Source organism: Tachyglossus aculeatus, chromosome 1, assembly GCF_015852505.1.
Source record: "Tachyglossus aculeatus isolate mTacAcu1 chromosome 1, mTacAcu1.pri, whole genome shotgun sequence".
NCBI lineage: Eukaryota > Metazoa > Chordata > Mammalia > Monotremata > Tachyglossidae > Tachyglossus > Tachyglossus aculeatus.
Window position 1 is genome coordinate 3,457,956 of NC_052066.1, and position 22,104 is coordinate 3,480,059.

The 22,104-nt window shown below is 47.5% G+C and overlaps 1 non-coding gene across 1 annotated transcript; it reads left to right on the plus strand.

Annotated features, from left to right (window-relative positions):
* The first annotated feature begins 6,904 nt into the window (after window positions 1-6,904).
* Window positions 6,905-6,970, plus strand: LOC119935127. The gene has a single exon (XR_005453085.1). It is a non-coding gene; the product is annotated as a small nucleolar RNA SNORD104 (small nucleolar RNA).
* Window positions 6,971-22,104: the final 15,134 nt, after the last annotated feature.

Genomic DNA, 22,104 nt, shown 5'->3' on the forward strand with positions numbered 1-22,104 from the left:
TCTTGACTGTTAGCTCCCTGTGGGCAGGGAATGTGCCTGTTTACTTGTTCTATTGTCCTCTCCCAAGCGCTTAGTACAGTACTCTTAGAACAGTGCCCAGCACTTAGAACAGTGCTCTGCACATAGTAAGCGCTTAAAAAATGCCATGATTATTATTATTACTCTGCATTCATTCATTCAATCGTAACCCCAGCTCTGCCGCTTGTCAGCTGGGTGACTTTGGGCAAGTCACTTCACTTCTCTGGGCCTCAGTTTCCTCATCTGGAAAAAATGGGGATGAAGACTCTGAGCCCCACGGGTGACAACCTGGCTCAGTGGAAAGAGCCCGGGCTTTGGAGTCAGAGTTCATGGGTTCAAATCTCGGCTCTACCAGTTGTCAGCTGTGTGACTTTGGGCAAGTCACTTCACTTCTCTGTGCCTCAGTTACCTCCTCGGTAAAATGGGGATGAAGACTGTGAGCCCCCCGTGGGACAACCTGATCACCTTGTAACCTCCCCAGCGCTTAGAACAGTGCTTTGCACATAGTAAGCGCTTAATAAATGTCATCATTATTATTACTTTGTATCTATGGCAGCGCTTAGAACAGTGCTTGACACTAGTAAGCGCTTAATAAGTGCCATCATTATTATATTGAGCGCTTACTGTGTACAGAGCATTGTCCTAAGCTCTGCACCCAGTAAGCGCTCAGTAAATACGTTTGACCGCTCTCCCCCTTCTAGACTGTGAGCCCACTGTTGGGTAGGGACTGTCTCTATATGTAGCCAACTTGGACTTCCCAAGCGCTTAGTACAGTGCTCTGCACACAGTAAGCGCTCAATAAATACGATTGATTGATTGATTGATTGATTCTCCCAGCCTGCTCTGCTCCAGGCGGTGTCTATTTTAGCACCCATCCTTCCCACCCCAAACCCGGCTGCTCGGCCGGAGGCAGGGTGCTGGACGCCTTGACCTCTCGGCTCCTCCGGCCCCGAGTTCTGGGATTGTCCACTCCATCTGGGGCCCAGGCCGAAGGAAGGGGTTACTGTTTCTGGGAGATAAGAGAGAGAAGCAGCGTGGCTCAGTGGAAAGAGCCCGGGCTTTGGAGTCAGAGGTCCTGGGTTCAAATCCCGGCTCTGCCAATTGTCAGCTGGGTGGCTTTGGGCAAGTCGCTTTGCTTCTCTGGGCCTCAGTTCCCTCATCTGGAAAATGGGGATGAAGACTGGGAGCCCCCGGTGGGACAACCTGATCACCTTGTAACTTCCCCAGCGCTTAGAACAGTGCTTTGTACATAGTAAGCGCTTAATAAATGCCATTATTATTATTATTATCATTATAAGGAAAGGGGCAGAGAAGCTAGCAGAGGGTCTTATCGGGGCAGGAGAGAGACTGGGGAGGGTGGGAAGGATTCCCAGGTTGATAATAATAATAATGATGGCATTTATTAAGCGCTTACTATGTGCAAAGTAAGCTCTCCCCCTCCTCATCCCCCCCCCCACCTTACCTCCTTCCCCTCCCCATGGCACCTGCATATATGTTTGTACAAATTTATTACTCTATTTATTTATTTATTTGATTTGTGCATGTTTATTCTATTGATTTTATTTTGTTAATATGGTTTGTTTTGTTCCCTTTCTAGACTGTGAGCCCGCTGTTGGGTAGGGACCGTCTCTAGATGTTGCCAACTTGTACTTCCCAAGCGCTTAGTACAGTGCTCTGCACATAGTAAGTGCTCAATAAATACGATTGAATGAATGAATGAATGCAAAGCACCGTTCTAAGCGCTGGGGAGGTTACAAGGGGATCAGGTTGTCCCACAGGGGGCTCACAGTCAATCCCCTTTTTACAGATGAGGTAACTGAGGCACAGAGAATAATAATAATAATGGCCTTTATTAAGCGCTTACTATGTGCAAAGCACTGTTCTAAGCGCTGGGGGAGATACAAGGTAATCAAGTTGTCCCATGTGGAGCTCACACACTTAATCCCCATTTTACAGATGAGGTAACTGAGGCCCAGAGAAGTGACTTGCCCAAAGTCACACAGCTGGCAATTGGTGGAGCTGGGATTCGAACCCATGACCTCTGACCCCAAAGCCCGGGCTCTTTCCATTGAGCCACGTTGAGAGAAGTGAAGTGACTTGCCCAAAGTCACACAGCTGACAGTTGGCGGAGCCAGGATTCGAACCCGTGACCTCTGACTCCAAAGCCCGGGCTCTTTCCACTGAGCCACGCTAAGAGAAGTGAAGTGACTTGCCCAAAGTCACACAGCTGACAACTGGAGGAGCCGGGATTTGAACCCGTGACCACTGACTCCGAAGTCCATGATCTGGGGGGGGGAGGTTCATTCATTCATTCAATCATATTTATTGAGCGCTTACTGTGTGCAGAGCACTGTACTAAGCGCTTGGGAAGTACAAGTTGAGAGAGAGCATCTCTGTCTCTCTTTGTCTCTCTGTCAATCAATCAATCAATCAATCGTATTTATTGAGCACTTACTGTGTGCAGAGCACTGTACTAAGCGCTTGGGAAGTCCAAGTACAACAGTGGGCTCACAGTCTGTCTCTCCCTGACAAGTAGCATGGCGAGATCGATGGTACTTATTGGGAGTTTCCTGTGCACAGAGGACTCTACTGAGCACTTGGGGAAGTTCAATACAATTGTTGCCAGCTTATACTTTCCAAGCGCTTAGTACAGTGCCCTGCACACAGTAAGCGCTCAATAAATACGATTGATTGATTGAATGAATGAATGAATGCAATAGAGTAGGTAGACACATTCCGTGCCCACAGGGAACTCAGGTCTGGAAGTTAGGACGTCCCTTCTAGACTGTGAGCCCGCTGTTGGGTAGGGACCGTCTCTATATGTTGCCAACTTGGACTTCCCAAGCGCTTAGTACAGTGCTCTGCACCCAGTAAGCGCTCAATAAATACGATTGAATGAATAAATGAATCTGGGTTCTAATCCCAGTTCTGTCACAGGTCTGCCAGTCACTGGGCCTCCACGTCCTCATCTGGGAAATGGGAATTCCATACCTGTTATTAATAATAATAATAATAATAATAATAATGGTATTTTTTAAGCGCTTACTATGTACCAGGCACTGTACTAAGCGCTGAGGTGGATACAAGCTAACCGAGTGAGACACAGGCCCTGTCCCACGTGGGCTCACCGTCTCAATTCATTCATTCAATCGTATTTATTGAGCGCTTACTGTGTGCAGAGCACTGTACTAAGCGCTTGAGAAGTACAAGTTCCCCATTTTTAGTCCAGTGCTCTGCACACAGGAAGCGCTCAATAAATATGATTGAACGAATTTTACAGTTGAGGTTACTGTAGAAGAAGCCAAGTGATTTGCTCAGCGTCACACGGCAGACAAGTGGCGGAGCCGGGATTAGAACCCAGGACCTTCTCATTCCCAGGCTCTGTCCACTACACCACGCTGCTTCTCTTGTTCTCCCTCCTATTCATTCATTCAATCATATTTATTGAGCACTTACTGTGTGCAGAGCACTGTACTAAGCGCTTGGGAAGTACGAGTTGGCAACATCTCCTACTTAATCTGGGAGGGACTGTGAGGTGAGGCAGGGACTATGTCCTACTTGATCAGCGTGGCTCAATGGAAAAAGCCCGGGCTATAGAGTCAGAGGTCATGGGTTCAAATCCTGCCTCTGCCACTTGTCAGCTGTGTGACTCTGGGCAAGCCACTTCACTTCTCTGGGCCTCAGTGACCTCAACTGCAAAATGGGAATTAAGACTGTGAGCCCCCCGTGGGACAACCTGATCACCTTGTAACCTCCCCAGCATTTATTACTAATAAATAATTATGGCATTTGTTAAGCATTTACGATGTGCAAAGCACTGTTCTAAGTGCTGGCAAGGATACACGGTGATCAGGTTGTCCCACGTGGGGCTCCCAGTCTTAATCCCCATTTTACAGATGAGGTAACTGAGGCTCAGAGAAGTTAAGTGACCTGCCCAAGGTCACACAGCAGACATGTGGCGGAGCCGGGATAATACTAATAAATAATGATCACATTTGTTAAGCGCTTACTATGTGCAAAGCACTGTTCTAAGCGCTGGAGAGGATACAAGGTGATCAGGCTGTCCCATGTGGGGCTCACAATCTTAATCCCCATTTCACAGATGAGGTAACTGAGGCACAGAGAAGTTAAGTGACTTGCCCAGAGTCACACAGCTGACAAGTGGCAGAGCCGGAATTTGAACCCACGCCCTCTGACTCCAAAGCCCTGGCTCTTTTCCACTGAGCCACGTAAAATGGGGATTAAGACCATGAGCCCCATGTGGGACAACCTTATCACCTTGTATCCTCCCCAGCGCTTAGAACAGTGTTTGGCACATAGTAAGCGCTTAACAAATACCAACATTATTATTATTATTCCCTTGTCCGTGCCTCAGTTACCTCCTCTATAAAATGGGGATGAAGACTGGGAGTACCTTGTGGGACATGGCCTGGGCCCAACCTGATTACCTTGTATCCACCCCAGTGCTTTGAACAGTGCCTGGCACATAGTGAGCGCTTAACAAATGCCACTTTTATAAAGAGAAGTGGCGTGGCTTAGTGGAAAGGGCTCGGGCTTGGGAGTCAGAGGACGTGGGTTCTAATCCTGCCTCTGCCACTTGTCTGCCGTGAGGCCTTGGGCAAGTCACAGAAGTTCTCTGTGCCTCAGTTACCTCATCTGTCAAATGGGGACTAAAAGTGTGAGCCCCACGTGGGACAACTTGATTACCCTGTATCTACCCCAATGCTTAGACAGTGCTTGGCACATAGTAAGTGCTTAACAAATACCATTATTATTATTTGTGGCTCAGTGGAAAGAGCCCGGGCTTTGGAGTCAGAGGTCATGGGTTCAAATCCCAGCTCTGCCAATTGTCAGCTGTGTGACTTTGGACCAGTCACTTAACTTCTCTGGGCCTCAGTGACCTCATCTGTAAAATGGGGATTAAGACTGTGAGCCCCCTTGGGGACAATCTGACCACCTTGTAACCTCCCCAGCGCTTAGAACAGTGCTTTGCACATAGTGAGCACTTAATAAATGCCATTATAAGCGCTTAGTACAGTGCTCTGCACATAGTAAGCGCTCAATAAATACGATTGATTGATTGATTGATTGATTATTATTAATAATAATAATATTATTATGCCCCCTTCCCCCCTCCTTTCTCTGCCTCTTTGCGTCTTTCTCTGTGTGTCTTCTTCTCTCTTCCTCTGTCTCTTCCGCTTTCTTTCTCTCTCTCTCTCTCTCTCTGATGTCTGACTCTGGTGTGGCCTCTGTGAGGATAGAATAATGCTACTTACTAAGCACCTACTAAACTAGAGAAGCAGCGTGGCTCAGTGGAAAGAGCCTCGGGCTTTGAAGTCAGGGGTCATGGGTTCGAATCCTGGCTCCACCACTCATCAGCTGGGTGACTTTGGGCAAGTCACTTAACTTCTCTGGGCCTCAGTGACCTCATCTGTAAAATGGGGATTAAGGCTGTGAGCCCCATGTTGGCAACATACAGAGACAGTCCCTACCCAACAGTGGGCTCACAGTCTAGAAGGGGGGAGACAGAGAACAAAACCAAACATATTAACAAAATAAAATAAATAGAATAGATATGTACAAGTAGAATAAATAAGTAAATAGAGTAATAAATCCGTACAAACATATATACATATATACAGGTATATATGTGCCAGGCTTACTATGTGCCAAGCACTGTTCTAAGCACTGGGGTAGATACAAGGACATCAGGTTGTCCCACGTGGGGCTCACAGTCTTAATCCCCATTTTACAATGAGGTAACTGAGGCCCAAAGAATCAATCAATCAATCAATCGTATTTATTGAGCGCTTACTGTGTGCAGAGCACTGTACTAAGCGCTTGGGAAGTACAAGTTGGCAACATATAGAGACAGTCCCTACCCAACAGTGGGCTCACAGTCTAGAAGAAGTGAAGTTTATGTTGCCAATTTGTACTTCCCAAGCGCTTAGTACAGTGCTCTGCACAAAGTAAGCGCTCAATAAATACGATTGATGATGATGATGATGAAGTGACTTGCCCAAAGTCACACAGCAGACGCCTGGTGGAAGTGGGATCTGGTGGAGGTGGGATCTTCTGGAGGCTCTGCTCTGAGCACTGCCTACCAGAGAAGCAGCGTGGCTCGGTGGAAAGAGCCCGGGCTTCGGAGTCAGAGGTCAGGGGTTCGAATCCCGGCTCCGCCACTTGTCCGCTGTGTGACTTTGGGCGAGTCACTTCACTTCTCTGGGCCTCAGTTCCCTCATCTGGAAAATGGGGATGAAGACTGGGAGCCCACGTGGGACAACCTGATCATCTTGTATTCCCCCCCGAGTGATTAGAACAGTGCTGTGCACATAGTAAGTGCTTAATAAATGCCATTATTATTATTATTATTATTACCAGGGGCTCTGGCAGCTGTCCAGAGTGGAGTCCCGGTCTTTCCGTCCTGCGTGTTCCTACATGTTTCTGCGTGTTTCTGCATGTTTCTGCGTGATGTCACTCTCTGCTCCATCAACTCCTCCTGGGCCGGGATTGTATCTCCCTTGAATTCCCCTCACCCCGAATCTAGCACCTTCCCCTTGCCCCCCAATTCTTGCTCACAGCCCTCTCCCCCCCTGGAAGTCCTCCCCTCTCCAGCCCACTTGAGCGGCCTCCTCCAGCCAGCCCTCCATGATCAATCAATCAATCAATCGTATTTATTGAGCGCTTCCTGTGTGCAGAGCACTGTACTAAGCGCTTGGGAAGTACAAGTCGGCAACACATAGAGACAGTCCCTACCCAACAGCGGGCTCACAGTCTAGAAAATCACACAGTGATTGAGTCCCAACACCCTTGCCCGGTCAATGGCAGCTGAGGAGGACCAACTTGGAGTTCCCAAGCGCTTAGTACAGTGCTCTGCACACAGTAAGCTGTGATGACTTCCCCTGAAACGTGTTAGATTGCTGAGGCGGATGATGTCCTCTCCAGTCTGAGCTCGCGGAGGGCCGAGCTCCTGGGGATGAGGGAGCGTGGTCGTGGGTTCGAATCCTAGGGATGAAGGAGCGTGGTCGTGGGTTCAAATTCCGAGGACGAGTGAGCGTGGTCATGGGTTCATTCATTCAATTCATTCATTCAATCGAATTTATTGAGCGCTTACCGTGTGCAGAGCACTGTACTAAGCGCTTGGGAAGTACATCGAATCCCGGGGATGAAGGAGCGTGGTCGTGGGTTCGAATTCCAGGGACGAGGGAGCGTGGTCATGGGTTCGAATCCCGGGGATGAAGGGGCGTGGTCGTGGGTTCGAATTTCGAGGACGAGAGAGCGTGGTCATGGGTTAGAGAAGCAGCATGGCTCAGTGGAAAGAGTCCGGGCTTTGCAGTCAGAGGTCAGGGGTTCAAATCCCGGCTCTGCCAATTGTCAGCTGTGTGACTTAGGGCAAGTCACTTAACTTCTCTGGGCCTCAGTTCCCTCATCTGTAAAATGGGGGTTAAGACTGTGAGCCCCCCGTGGGACAACCTGATCGCCTTGTAACCTCCCCAGCACTTAGAACAGTGCTTTGCACATAGTAAGAGCTTAATAAGTGCCATCATTAATATTAGTATTAGTAAGCGCTCAATAAATACGATTGAATGAATGAATGAATGAGGCAGTAGTGGGAAGAGGGAGAGGAGGGGGAAGGGAGGGGGTTTTCCCAGGACTCACTGGCAGGTCCACCTTCTTCCTCTTCCCGGAAAATCCGATTCTGGACAGGGCTGGCAGGGCAGGGATGGTCATGAAGCAGCGTGGCTCAGTGGAAAGAGCCCGGGCTTTGGAGTCAGAGGTCATGGGTTCAAATCCCGGCTCCGCCAACTGTCAGCTGGGTGACTTTGGGCAAGTCACTTCACTTCTCTGGGCCTCAGTTCCCACATCTGTAAAATGGGGATTAAGATTGTGAGCCTCCCGTGGGACAACCTGATCACCTTGTAATCTCTCCAGCGCTTAGTACAGTGCTTTGCACATAGTAAGCGCTTAATAAACGCCATTATTATTATTATTGTCGGGCAGAGCTGGGCAGTGTGGCCAGGATAGGGTGGGTACAGGGTGGCCAAGGTGAAGCAGCGTGGCTCAGTGGAAAGAGCCCGGGCTTTGGAGTCAGAAGTCATGGGTTCAGATCCCGGCTCCGCCAACTGTCAGCTTTGTGACTTTGGGCAAGTCACTTCATTTCTCTGTGCCTCAGTTCCCTCATCTGTAAAATGGGGGTGAAGACTGTGAGCCCCCCGTGGGACAACCGGATCACCTTGTAACCTCCCCAGCGCTTAGAACAGTGTTTTGCACCTAGTAAGCGCTTAGTAAAATGCCATCATTATTATTTCCCAAGGTCTCCCAGCAGGCAAGTGGTGGACCAGGATTAGAACCCATGACCTTCTGACTCTCAGGTCTGTGTTCTATCCACTATATCACTCTTCCGACTGCAGTGTGGCTCACTGGAAAGAGCCTGGGCTTTGGAGTCAGAGTCATGGGTTCAAATCCTGGCTCTGCCAACTGTCAGCTGTGTGTCTTTGGGCAAGTCACTTAACTTCTCTGGGCCTCAGCGACCTCATCTGTAAAATTGGGATTAAGACTGTGAGCCCTCCGTGGGACAACCCGATCACCTTGTAACCTCCCCAGCACTTAGAACAGTGCTTTGCACCTAGTAAGCGCTTAGTAAAATGCCATCATTATTATTTCCCAAGGTCTCCCAGCAGGCAAGTGGTGGACCAGGATTAGAACCCATGACCTTCTGACTCTCAGGTCTGTGTTCTATCCACTATATCACTCTTCCTAGCGCTTAGTATAGTGCTCTGCACACAGTAAGCACTCAATAAACACGATGGACCGACTGCCTCCCTGCTCCCAGCTCTACACCATCATCATCAACCGTATTTATTGAGTGCTTACTATGTGAAGAGCACTGTACTAAGTGCTTCAGCACTTGTGTCCACAACTTGTCATTTATTTACTTATTACTATTCATTTCCATCTCCCCATCTAGACGGTAAACTCACTGTGGGCAGGGAATGTGTCTCTTCTATTCTGTTATAGTCTCCCCAGTGCTTAGTACAGTGTTCTGCACATAGGAAGCGCTCAGTAAATACAACTAATTGATTGACAGGGCGGGCAGGGCTGGCACCACATGGCGATTTCTCAACCGGAAAACTTTCTCCTCCGCGGCTTCCAGCCATGAGGCAACAGAGACTTCAAAAAACGAAATCCTGGTTTAGCCCCGGGCTGAGCCGAATCCGGTCTCGTTCCTTCGCGTAACCTCAGTTTCCCCAAAGTTTAGCAACATCCGGTTCTGTCTTCCCTGGGGCGTGAGTTTCTCCACGTGACTCCATTGGTCTGAGAGCCAACGTCCCACTACTTCACCTCCTTAATAATAATAATAATGACATTTATTAAGTGCTTACTATGTGCAAAGCACTGTTCTAAGTGCTGCAGAGGTTACAAGGTGATTGCGTTGTCCCACAGGGGACTCACAGTCTTAATCCCCATTTTACAGATGAGGTACTGAGGCACTGAGAAGTGAAGTGACTTGCCCAAAGTCACACAGCTGACAATTGGCAGAGGCGGGATTGGAACCCATGACCTCCGACTCCAAAGCCCGGGCTCTTTCCACTGAACCACGCTGCTTCACCTCCTTCCAAGCAGGCCGAGAGCCTGAGGGATGGAGAGAAAAATCTCCCCCCCCTCTTACCTAGATTTTTAACGCCCTTCACCTCCTCATTCATTTTTTTGTTTTGTTTTGTTTTGTTTTATTTAATTACATTTGTTGGGTACTTACCGTGTACCAGACACTGTACTAAGGAAGTACAATGGCTCAGTGAGGAAGCAACATGGCTCAGTGGAAGGGGCCCGGGCTTTGGAGTCAGAGGTCATGGGTTCAAATCCCAGCTCCGCCAATTGTCAGCTGTGTGACTTTGGGCAAGTCACTTCACTTCTCTGCGCCTCAGTTCCCTCATCTGTAAAATGGGGATGAAGACTGTGAGCCCCCCGTGGGACAACCTGATCACCTTGTAGCCTCCCCAGTGCTTAGAACAGTGCTTTACACATAGTAAGCACTTAATAAATTCACTATTATTACTATTATTTTTATTATTATTACTAAGCACTGGGGTAGATACAAGATAATTAGGCTGGACATAGCCCCTGTTGTACATGGTGCTCACAGCCTTTTTTTTTTTAATGGTATTTGTTAAGTGCTTACTATGTGCCAGGCACTGTACTAAGCGGTGACATCAATCAATCAATCAATCAATCGTATTTATTGAGCGCTTACTGTGTGCAGAGCACTGTACTAAGCACTTGGGAAGTACAAGTTGGCAACATATAGAGACAGTCCCTACCCAACAGTGGGCTCACAGTCTAAAAGATATGCCCAAAGTCACACAGCGGGCAACTTGTAGAGTTGGGATTATTATTATTATTATTATTATTATTATTATTATTATTATTATGCTGTCTGTTAAGCACTTACTATGTGCTAGACACTGTACTGGGGTGGATACAAGCAAATCAGGTTGGACACAGTCCCTGTCCCACGTGGGGCTCACAGTCTCAATCCCCATTTTACAGCTGAGGCAAATGAGGCCCAGAGAAGTGAAGTGACTTGCCCGAGGTCACACAGCAGACACATTCATTCATTCATTCAACTGTATTTATTGAGTGCTTACTGTGTGCACTGTACTAAGCGTTTGGGAAGTACAAGTCGGCAACATATAGAGACGGTCCCTACCCAGCAATGGGCTCACAGTCTAGAAGGGGGAGACAGGCAACAAAACAATACATTTAGACGGGTGTCAAAATCATCAAAACAAATAGAATTAAAGCTTTATGCACATAATTAACAAAATAAATAGTAGATATGTCCAAGTAAAATAGAGTAATAAATCTGTACAAACTTATATACAGGTGCTGTGAGGAGAGGAAGGAGGTAGGGCGGGAGGGATGGGGAGGAGGAGAGGAAAAAGGGAGCTCAGTATGGGAAGACACATGGTGGAGCAGGATTAGAACCCTTCTAATTCTAGGATTAGAAGGATTAGAATTAGATTAGATTAGAATTAGGATTAGAATTCTAGGATTCTAATTCTAGGATTAGAAGGACTAGGCCTTCCCAGACTGAGCCCCTTCCTTCCTCTCCCCCTCGTCCCTCTCTCCATCCCCCCCATCTTACCTCCTTCCCTTCCCCACAGCACCTGTATATATGGATAGATGTTTGTACAGATTTATTACTCTATTCATTTATCTATTTATTTTACTTGCACCTATCTATTCTATTTATTTTATTTTGTTAGTATGTTTGGTTTTGTTCTCTGTCTCCCCCTTTTAGACTGTGAGCCCAGTGTTGGGTAGGGACTGTCTCTCTATGTTGCCAATTTGTACTTCCCAAGTGCTTAGTACAGTGCTCTGCACATAGTAAGCGCTCAATAAATACGATTGATGATGATGATGATGATGATGATGATTAGAACCCATGACCTTCTGGCCCGGGCTCTAGCCACTAGGCCATGCTCCTTCTCTAGCATAGTGACCGCTGATGTCTCCAGGCTGTGGCGGAGAGCGGGCGGTGGCCCCGGCCCCGTGAGAAGGACACAAGGAGTGCGGAGACACATTCTGCTGTTACTGACCGTCCACCGGGCCCGTGGCCGCAGCGTGACTGAGGAAAACCACCACCATCAGGGGAAGCAGTGTGGCTCAGTGGAAAGCGCCCGGGCTTTGGAGTCAGAGTCATGGGTTCAAATCCCGGCTCTGCCAATTGTCAGCTGTGTGACTTTGGACAAGTCACTTCACTTCTCTGGGCCTCAGTTACCTCATCTGTAAAATGGGGATTAAGACTGTGAGCCCCCTGTGGGACAATCTGATCTCTTGTAACCTCCCCAGTGCTTAGAACAGTGCACTGCACATAGTAAGCGCTTAATAAATGCCATCATTATTATTATAATTGTATGTGGTGGGGTTTGGAGGGGGGATTCATTCATTCATTCAATCATATTTATTGAGCGCTTACTGTGTGCAGAGCACTTTCATTCATTCATTCATTCAATCGTATTTATTGAGTGCTTACTGTGTGCAGAGCACTGTACTGGGGTGGATATAAGCAAATCAGGTTGGACACAGTCCCTGTCCCACATGGGGCTCACAGTCTCAATCCCCATTTTACAGCTGAGGCAACTGAGGCCCAGAGAAGTGAAGTGACTTGCCCGAGGTCACACAGCAGACACATTCATTCATTCATTCAATTGTATTTAGTGAGTGCTTACTTGTGTGCACTGTACCAAGCGCTTGGGAAGTACAAGTTGGCAACATGTAGAGATGGTCCCTACCCAACAGCGGGCTCACAGTCTAGAAGGGGGAGACAGACAACAAAACATATTAACAAAATAGAATAGAGTAAATATGTACAAGTAAAATAAATAGAGTAATAAATATGTACAAACATATATACATATATACAGGTACCCAACAACGGGCTCACAGTCTAGAAGGGGGAGACAGACAAGAAAACAAAACATGTGGACAGGTGTCAAGTCACCAGAATAAATAAAAATAAAGCTATATGCAGATCATTAACAAAATAAATAGAATAGTAAATATGTACAAGTAAAATAAATAGAGAGGAGAGATTGGTCAGGGGATGGGTCAATTGTCAATCAGGGGGTCGGTCAGAGGCCAGTCAGGGGATCATTTGGAGGCTGATCAAGAGGGTCAATCAATCAATCAATCAATCGTATTTATTGAGCGCTTACTGTGTGCAGAGCACTGTACTAAGCGCTTGGAAGTACAAGTTGGCAACATATAGAGACAGTCCCTACCCAACAGTGGGCTCACAGTCTAAAAGGGGGAGACAGAGAAAGGGGTCGGTCAGAGATTGTTCAGGGGGTCAATCGGACTGGTCAAGGGTGGGGGGTCTGTCAGCGACCGGTCAGGGGGGTTGGTCAGAACCTGGCCAGGGGATGGGTCAGAAGCCTGTCCATCAGGAGCTCATTCATTCAATCAATCAATCATATTTATTGAGTGCTTACTGTGTGCAGAGCACTGTACTAAGTGCTTGGGCAAATCGGCAACCTATAGAGACAATACCTATCCAACAATGGGCTCACAGTCTAGGAGGGGGGACAGACAACAAAACAAAACATGTGGACAGGTGTCAAAATCACCAGAACAAGTAGAATTAAAGCTATATGAACCTCCTTCCCTTCCCCACAGCACCTGTATATATGTATATATGTTTGTACATATTTATTACTCTATTTATTTTACTTGTACATATCTATTGTATTTATTTTATTTTGTTAGTATGTTTGGTTTTGTTTTTTTTTTTCTCTGTCTCCCCCTTTTAGACTGTGAGCCCACTGTTGGGTAGGGACTGTCTCTATATGTTGCCAATTTGTACTTCCCAAGCGCTTAGTACAGTGCTTTGCACACAGTAAGCTCTCAATAAATACAATTGATTGATTGATCATTACCGAAATAAATAGTAAATATGTACAAGTAAAATAAATACAGTAATAAATCAGTACAACTATATATCCAAGTGCTGTGGGGAGGGGAAGGAGGTAGGGTGGGGGGATGGGGAGGAGGAGAGGAAAAAGGGGCCTGAGTGTGGGAAGGCCTCCTGGAGGAGGTGAGCTCTCTGGAGGGCTTTGAAGGGAGGAAGAGAGATAGTTTGGTGGATGTGCAGAGGGAGGGCATTCCGGGACAGGGGGAGGACTTGGGATGGGGGTCGACGGTGGGACGGGCGAGAATGAGGCCTAGTGAGGAGGTGAGCGGCAGCAGAGGAGCGGAGGGTGCGGGATGGGCTGGAGAAGGACAGAAGGGAGGTGAGGTAGGAGGGGGAGAGGGGATGGAGAGCTCATCAAGGGGAAGGTCAGAGGGGTTGGTAAGGGGGTTGGTCAGGAGATGGGTCAGAGGGGAGATTGGTCAGAGGCTGGTCAGGGCCATGGTCTGGAGTGGGTCAGAGGGGAGGTCAAGGCGAAGGTCCGGTGCCAGTCAGGGGCTGGTCAAGGGGAAGATCAGGTGTCAATCAGAGAGAAGGTGAGAGGCCAGTCAAGGTGTTGGTCAGAGGCCAGTCTGGGGGACAGAGCAGAGTCTGGACACCAAGTCAGGCTTGGGTGGGCAGGGCTGGGCATCATTCATTTCATTCAGTCGTATTTATTGAGCGCTTACTGTGTGCAGAGCACTGTACTTACTAAGCGCTTGGGAAGTACAAGTTGGCAACATCTAGAGACGGTCCCTACCCAACAGCGGTTCACAGTCTAGAAGGGGAGGACAGACAAGAAAACAGAACATATTAACAAAATAAAATAAATAGAATAGTAAATATGTAATATACGATTGAATGAATGAATGAATTCCGCACTGCTCATTCATTCATTCATTCAATCGTATTTATTGAGCGCTTACTATGTGCAGAGCACTGTATTTAGCGCTTGGGAAGTCCAAGTTGGCAACGTATAGAGACAGTCCCTACCCAACAGCGGGCTCACAGTCTAGAAGGGGAGGACAGACAACAAAACAAAACATATTAACAAAATAAAATAAATAGAATAGTAAATATGTAATATACGATTGAATGAATGAATGAATCCCGCACTGCTCATTCATTCATTCATTCAATAGTATTTACTGAGTGCTTACTGTGTGCAGAGCACTGTACTAAGCGCTTGGGAAGTCCAAGTTGGCAATATATAGAGACAGTCCCTACCCAACAGCAGGCTCACAGTCTAGAAGGGGAGGACAGACAAGAAAACAAAACATATTAACAAAATAAAATACATAGTAAATAATAAATAAAAAATAATGGCATTTATTAAGCACTTACTATGTGCAAAGCACTGTTCTAAGCGCTGGGGAGGTTACAAGGTGATCAGGTGTCCCACGTGAGGCTCGCAGTCTTAATCCCCATTTTCCAGATGAGGTAACTGAGGCACAGAGAAGTTAAGCGACTTGCCCAAAGTCACACAGCTGACAATTGGCGGAGCAGGGATTTGAACCCATGACCTCTGACTTCAAAATCCGGGCTCTTTCCCCTGAGCCACGTACAAGGTAATCGTGTGGGATCCAGTCTCTGTCCCATATGGGGCTCACAGTCTTAATCCCCATTATACAGATGACATAACTAGGGCACAGAAAATAATAATTGTGGTATATGTTAAAGCACATACTATGTGCCAGGCACTATACTAAGCGCTGGAGTGGTTACAAGCGAATCGTGTTGGACACTGTCCCTGTCCCAATTAGGGCTACCAGTCTCAATCCCCATTTTACAGATGAGGCAACTGAGGCCCAGAGAAGCGAAGCGACTCGCCCAAGATCACCCAGAAGACAAGTGGTGGAGTCGGGATTAGAACCCATGACCTTCTGACTCCCAAGCCCGTGGTCTACCCATTGGGCCACGCCGCTAACTCTGTAATACTTTCTCATGGAGATTCGGGGATGGAGAGAGGGGAGTCAGGAAGCAGAGAGGAGAGGCGGTGGAGATGGGAGAATCCTCTCTCCCTTTCCCACCCGTCTTGCCCTGTTGCCGAAGTGTACTATCCAAGCGCTTAGTACAGTGCTCTGCATACAGTAAGCGCTCAATAAATACGATTGAATGAATGAATGAATGAAAGGATTGCTGCTGCAGCAAGAGGGAGGAAGGAGGGGAGGAAAGGGAGGAGCGCTCAATAAATACGATTGATTGATTGATTGAAGGGAAAGGGAAGGGGAGGAAAGCAAAGAGAAGGGAAGGGGAGGAAGACAAAGAGAAGGGAAAGGGAAGAGGGAGCAAAGAGGAGAGGAAGAGGAAGGGGAGAGAACGGGGAGGGAAGGGAGGAGGAAGGGAAAGGGAAGGGGAGGAAAGCAAAGAGAAGGGAAGGGGAGAAAGGCAAAGAGAAGGGAAAGGAAGAGGGAGCAAAGAGGAGAGGAAGAGGAAGGGGAGAGAACGGGGAGGGAAGGGAGGAGGAAGGGAAAGGGAAGGGGAGGAAAGCAAAGAGAAGGGAAGGGGAGAAAGGCAAAGAGAAGGGAAAGGGAAGAGGGAGCAAAGAGGAGAGGAAGAGGAAGGGGAGAGGACGGGGAGGGAAGGGAGAGGAGGGGGAGGGAAGAAAGGGGAAAAGGGAGAGGAGGAGGGGAGAGGGGAGAGGAGGGGGAGGGAGGAAAGAGGAGGAGAAGGGGAAGAAGGGGAAGGGGCGAGAGGGGAGAGAAGCAGGAGGAAGAGGCGGGAGGGGAGAGAGGGAAGAGAAGAGGAGAGAGGGGGAGAGGGAGAGAGAAGGGGACGGAGGGAAAGGGGGAGAGAGGGAAAGGGGGAGAGAGGAGAGAGGAGGAGGGAAGGCAGGGGGAAGGGGAGAGAGGAGAGGGAAGGGGAGAGAGGGGAAGGAGGAGGGGGAGAGAGGAGAGAGAAGAGGAGAGGGACAGAGGGAAGGGGAGAGAGGGGAGAGAAGGAGTATGGAGGGGGGAGAAGGGGGAGAGAGGAGAAAGAAGAGGGATTGGGAGAGACAGAGAAAAGAGCAGAGAGGGGAGAGAGGAGTAGGGAGGGGGAGGGATCCCTTTTAGACTGTGAGCCCACTGTTGGGTAGGGACTGTCTCTATGTGTTGCCAATTTGTACTTCCCAAGCGCTTAGTACAGTGCTCTGCACATAGTATGCGCTCAATAAATACGATTGATTGATTGATTGATTGAGAGGGATTGGGGGAGAGAGAGAGAAAAGAGCAGAGAGGGGAGAGAGGAGTAGGGAGGGGAGGGGAGAGAGGGGAGATAAGGAGTAGGAAATGAGGAGGGGGAGAGAAAAGGGGGAGGAAGAGAGAGGGCAGAGAAGGGGAAGGGAAGAGAAGGGGAGAGGGGAGGGAGGGAGAGGGGAGAGAAGGAGAGGGAGGGAGGAGAGGGGGAGAGAAAAGGGATGGGGCAGAGGGGGACGGGGAAAGAGGGGGAGAGGGGGAGAGAAAAGGGAGGGATGGGAGGAGGAGACGGGGGACAGGAGGGAGAGGGAGGGGAGAAAAAGGAGGGAGAGGAGGGGAAGAGAGGGGAGAGGAGAGGGTGGAAAGGGAGAGGAAGGGAATAATAATAATAATTATAATAATTATAATAATAATATTTGTTTAGTGCTTACTATGTGCCAGGCATTGTACTAAGTGCTTGGAAAGTACAATTCGGCAACAGAGACAGTCCCTACCCAACAACGGGCTCACAGTCTTAACCCCCATTTTACAGATGAGGAAACCGAGGCCCAGAGAAGTGAAGTGACTTGTCCAAGGTCACCCCGCAGGCAAGTGGGATGAGAACCCAGGACCTTCTGACTCCCAGGCCCGGGCTCTAGCTAGAGAAGAAGGGACGGAGGAGGGAGGGGAGAAGAAGAGAAGCAGCATGGCTCAGTGGAAAGAGCCCGGGCTATGGAGTCCGAGGTCATGGGTTCAAATCCCGGCTCCGCCACTTGGCAGCTGGGTGACTTTGGGCAAGTCACTTCACTTCTCTGGGCCTCAGTTCCCTCATCTCTAAAATGGGGATTAAGACTGTGAGCCCCCACGTGGGACAACCTGATCACCTTGTAACCTCCCCAGCGCTTAGAACAGTGCTTTGCACATAGCAACCGTCTCTATGTGGTGCCAACTTGTACTTCCCAAGCGCTTAGTACAGTGCTCTGCACACAGGAAGCGCTCAATAAATACGATTGAATGAATGAATGACTAATAAGTGCTTAATAAATGCCATCATTATTATTATTAGAACAGTGCTCTGCACATAGTAAGCGCTTAATAAATGCCATTATTATTATTATTATTATTATTATTAGGGGACGGGAGAGGAAGGGGAGAAGAAGAGGGGGGCAGGGAGAGGAAGAGGAGGATGGGGAGAAGAAGGAGGGGGGCAGGAAAAGGAGGAGAAAGAGGAGGGGGGTTGCCTGTGTCCCTCATCCCCCTCTCCATCGCCCCGTCTTACCTCCTTCCCTTCCCCACAGCACCTGTATATATGTCTATATGTTTGTCCATATTTATTACTCTATTTATTTATTGATTTTACTTGTACATATCTATCCTATTTATTTTATTTTGTTAGTATGTTTGGTTTTGTTCTCTGCCTCCCCCTTTTAGACTGTGAGCCCACTGTTGGGTAGGGACCCTCTCTAGATGTGGCCAACTTGGACTTCCCAAGCGCTTAGTCCAGTGCTCTGCACACAGTAAGCGCTCAATAAATACGATGGATTGATTGATTGATTGCTCCCCACCGCCCAGCATCCCTCCCTCCCTCTTGGCCGGCTGGGATTTTCCCGAAGCAAGAGAGCTGGAGCCGCATTGACTGGAGGAAGAGGAAAAGTGTATTGAGCCGTTGTGCTCCATTGAGCCCCTTAATCCCCCTACTCGGGTTTGAGGGGGAAGGGGCGTGAGAGAGGTCCCCTTCATCATCATCAATCGTATTTATTGAGCGCTTACTATGTGCAGAGCACTGGACTAAGCGCTTGGGAAGTACAAATTGGCAACATATAGAGACAGTGGCTTCTGCCCCTGCTGCTCCCCAGAGGCCTGGCTGGGGGGGGCCGGGGGAGAGAGAGACAGGGAGGGGGGCCTGGGTGAAATTAGAATCAAAATAATTAATCGTGATTGCGGTACTCGTTAAGGGCTTACTACCTGATCACTTTGTAACCTCCCCAGGGCTTAGAACAGTGCTTTGTACATAGTAAGCGCTCAATAAATGTCATTATTATTATTATTATTATTAATCATCATCAATCGTATTTATTGAGCGCTTACTATGTGCAGAGCACTGTACTAAGCGCTTGGGAAGTACAAATTGGCAACATATAGAGACAGTCCCTACCCAACAGTGGGCTCACAGTCTAAAAGGGGAGACAATATTATTATTATTGTTGTTGTTAAGCCCATGGGAGCGTAATTTCCTGGTGCCTTGTGCTTCTGTTACACTTCCCCCAGCATTTAGTACAACCTGATCACTTTGTAACGTCCCCAGCGCTTAGAACAGTGCTTTGCACATAGTAAGCGCTCAATAAATGTTATTATTATTATCATTATTATTATTATTATTATTGTTATTGTTGTTGTTGTTAAGCCCATGAGAGTGTAATTTCCTGGTGCCTTGTGCTTCTGTTACACTTCCCCAGCATTTAGTACAACCTGATCACTTTGTAACCTCCCCAGCGCTTAGAACAGTGCTTTGCACATAGTAAGCGCTCAATAAATGCCATTATTATTATCATTATTATTATTATGCCCATGGGAGTGTAATTTCTTGGTGCCTTGTGCTTCTGTTACACTTCCCCAGCATTTAGTACAACCTGATCACTTTGTAACCTCCCCAGCGCTTAGAACAGTGCTTTGCACATAGTAAGCGCTCAATAAATGCCATTATTATTATTATTATCATTATTATTATTATTGTTGTTGTTGTTGTTAAGCCCATGGGGGTGTAATTTCCTGGTGCCTTGTGCTTCTGTTACACTTCCCCAAGCATTTAGTACAACCTGATCACTTTGTAACCTCCCCAGCGCTTAGAACAGTGCTTTGCACATAGTAAGCGCTCAATAAATGCCATTATTATTATTATTATTATTATTATTATTATTATTATTATTATTACTATTATTATTATGTGCCAGGCACTGGATTAAGCGCTGGGGTGGATGCAAGCTAATTGGGTTGGACCCAGTCCCCGTCCCATGTGGGGCTCACAGTCTCCATCTCCATTTTACAGAAGAGGGCCCTCCCCACAGCCCCTGTATGTATGTTTGTACAGATTTATTACTCTATTTATTTTACTTGTACAGATTTACAATTCTATTTATTTTGTTAATGGTGTGCACTTAGCTCTAATTCATTCATTCATTCAATTGTATTTATTGAGCGCTTACTGTGTATTTGTTGCCAACTTGTACTTCCCAAGTGCTTAGTACAGTGCTCTGCACACAGTAAGCGCTCAATAAATATGATTGAATGAATGAATGCAGAGCACTGTACTAAGCGCTTGGGAAGTACAGGTTGGCAACATATAGAGACGGTCCCTACCCAACAGCAGGCTCACAGTAATTCTATTTATTCTGATTTGACACCTGTCCACATGTTTTGTTTTGTTGTCTGTCTCCCCCTTCTAGACTGTGAGCCCGTTGTTGGGTAGGGACCGTCTCTCTATGATGCTAACTTGGGCTTCAATCAATCAATCAATCAATCGTATTTATTGAGCGCTTACTGTGTACAGAGCACTGTACTAAGCACTTGGGAAGTCCAAGTTGGCAACATATAGAGACAGTCCCTACCCAACAGTGGGCTCACAGTCTAAAAGGGGGAGACAGAGAACAAAACCAAACTTACTAACAAAATAAAATAAATAGAATAGATATGTACAAGTTAAATAAATAAATAAATAAATAGAGTAATAAATATGTACAAACATATGTACACATATATATATAGGTGCTGTGGGGAAGGGAAGGAGGTAAGATGGGGGGATGGAGAGGGGGACGAGGGGGAATCGTATTTATTGAGCACTTACTGTGCCTATGTTGCCAACTTGTACTTCCCAAGCGCTTAGTACAGTGCTCTGCACACAGTAAGCGCTCAATAAATACGATTGAATGAATGAATGAATGCAGAGCACTGTACTAAGCACTTGGGAAGTACAAGTTGGGAAGCAGCGTGGCTCAGTGGAAAGAGCACGGGCTTTGGAGTCAGAGGCCGTGGGTTCAAATCCCGGCTCCACCATTTGTCAGCTGTGTGACTTTGGGCAAGTCACTTCACTTCTCTGGGCCCTCAGTTCCCTCATCTGTAAAATGGGGATGAAGACTGTGAGCCCCTCGTGGGACAACCTGATTATCTTGTATCTACCCCAGCGCTTAGAACAGTGCTTTGCACATAGTAAGCGCTTAACAAATACCAAAAAAAAAAAAAATATAGAGAGAAGGTCCCTACCCAACAGCGGGCTCACAGTAATTCTATTTATTCTGACTTGACACCTGTCCACATGTTTTGTTTTGTTGTCCGTTTCCCCCTTCTAGACCGTGAGCCCATTTTTGGGTAGGGACTGTCTCTGTATGTTGCTAACTTGGGCTTCCCAAGCATTCAGTACAGTGCTTTGCACACAGTAAGCGCTTAATAAATACGATTGAATGAATGAATGAATGAGGGAGGCCCAGAGAAGTGAAGTGACTTGCCCAAGGTCACAAAGCAGAAGAATGGCAGAGTCAGGATTCGAACCCAGGATCTTCTGATCCTCAGGCTCGGGCTCCATCCACTTCTAAGGTCATACAATTCCCAGGGTGATTCTCCCCCTTCCACTCTCCGCAAATACTGACTGCCTTGTTATCGGGATTTTTCTGTGGGGCATTCATTCACTTCTTCACTCAGTCATATTTATTGAGCGCCTACTGTGTGCAGAGCACTGTACTAAGCGCTCGGAAGAACACAATATAACAATAAGCAGACACATTGTTTCTCTGGATCACTTTGCAGGTGCGGACACGGGCCTAGGGGTGAGCAGGGTGGCCTAGTCGATAGATCCCAGGCCTGGGTTCTAATCCCGGCTCCGCCACGTATCTGCTGTGTGACCTTGGGCAAGTCACTTCCCTTCTCTGGGCCTCAGTGCCCTCATCTGTAAAATGGGGATTGAGAATGTGAGCCCCGGGTGGGACAGAGACTGTGTCCAACTTGATTAGCTTGTATCTACCCCAGTGCTTAAAACAGTGGCTGGCGCATAGTAAATGTTTAACAAATGCCTTATTCATTCAATCGTATTTATTGAGCGCTTACTGTGTGCAGAGCACTGTACTAAGCGCTAGGGAAGTACCAGTTGGCAAACTATTATTATTCTCCCCGTCCCACTCTTTTATGATATTTGTTACGCACTTACCATGTATCCAGCACTGTACACGCTGAAGAAGCAGCGTGGCTCAGTGGAAAGAGCACGGACTTTGGAGTCATAGGTCATTGGTTCAAATCCCAGCTCCGCCAATTGTCAGCTGGGTGATTTTGGGCAAGTCACAACTTCTCTGGGCCTCAGTTACCTCATCTGTAAAATGGGGATTAAGACCGTGAGCCCCCCCGTGGGACAACCTGATCACCTTGTAACCTCCCCCACGCTTAGAACAGTGTTTTGCACATAGTAAATGCTTAATAAATGCTATCAGTGCTCTGCAC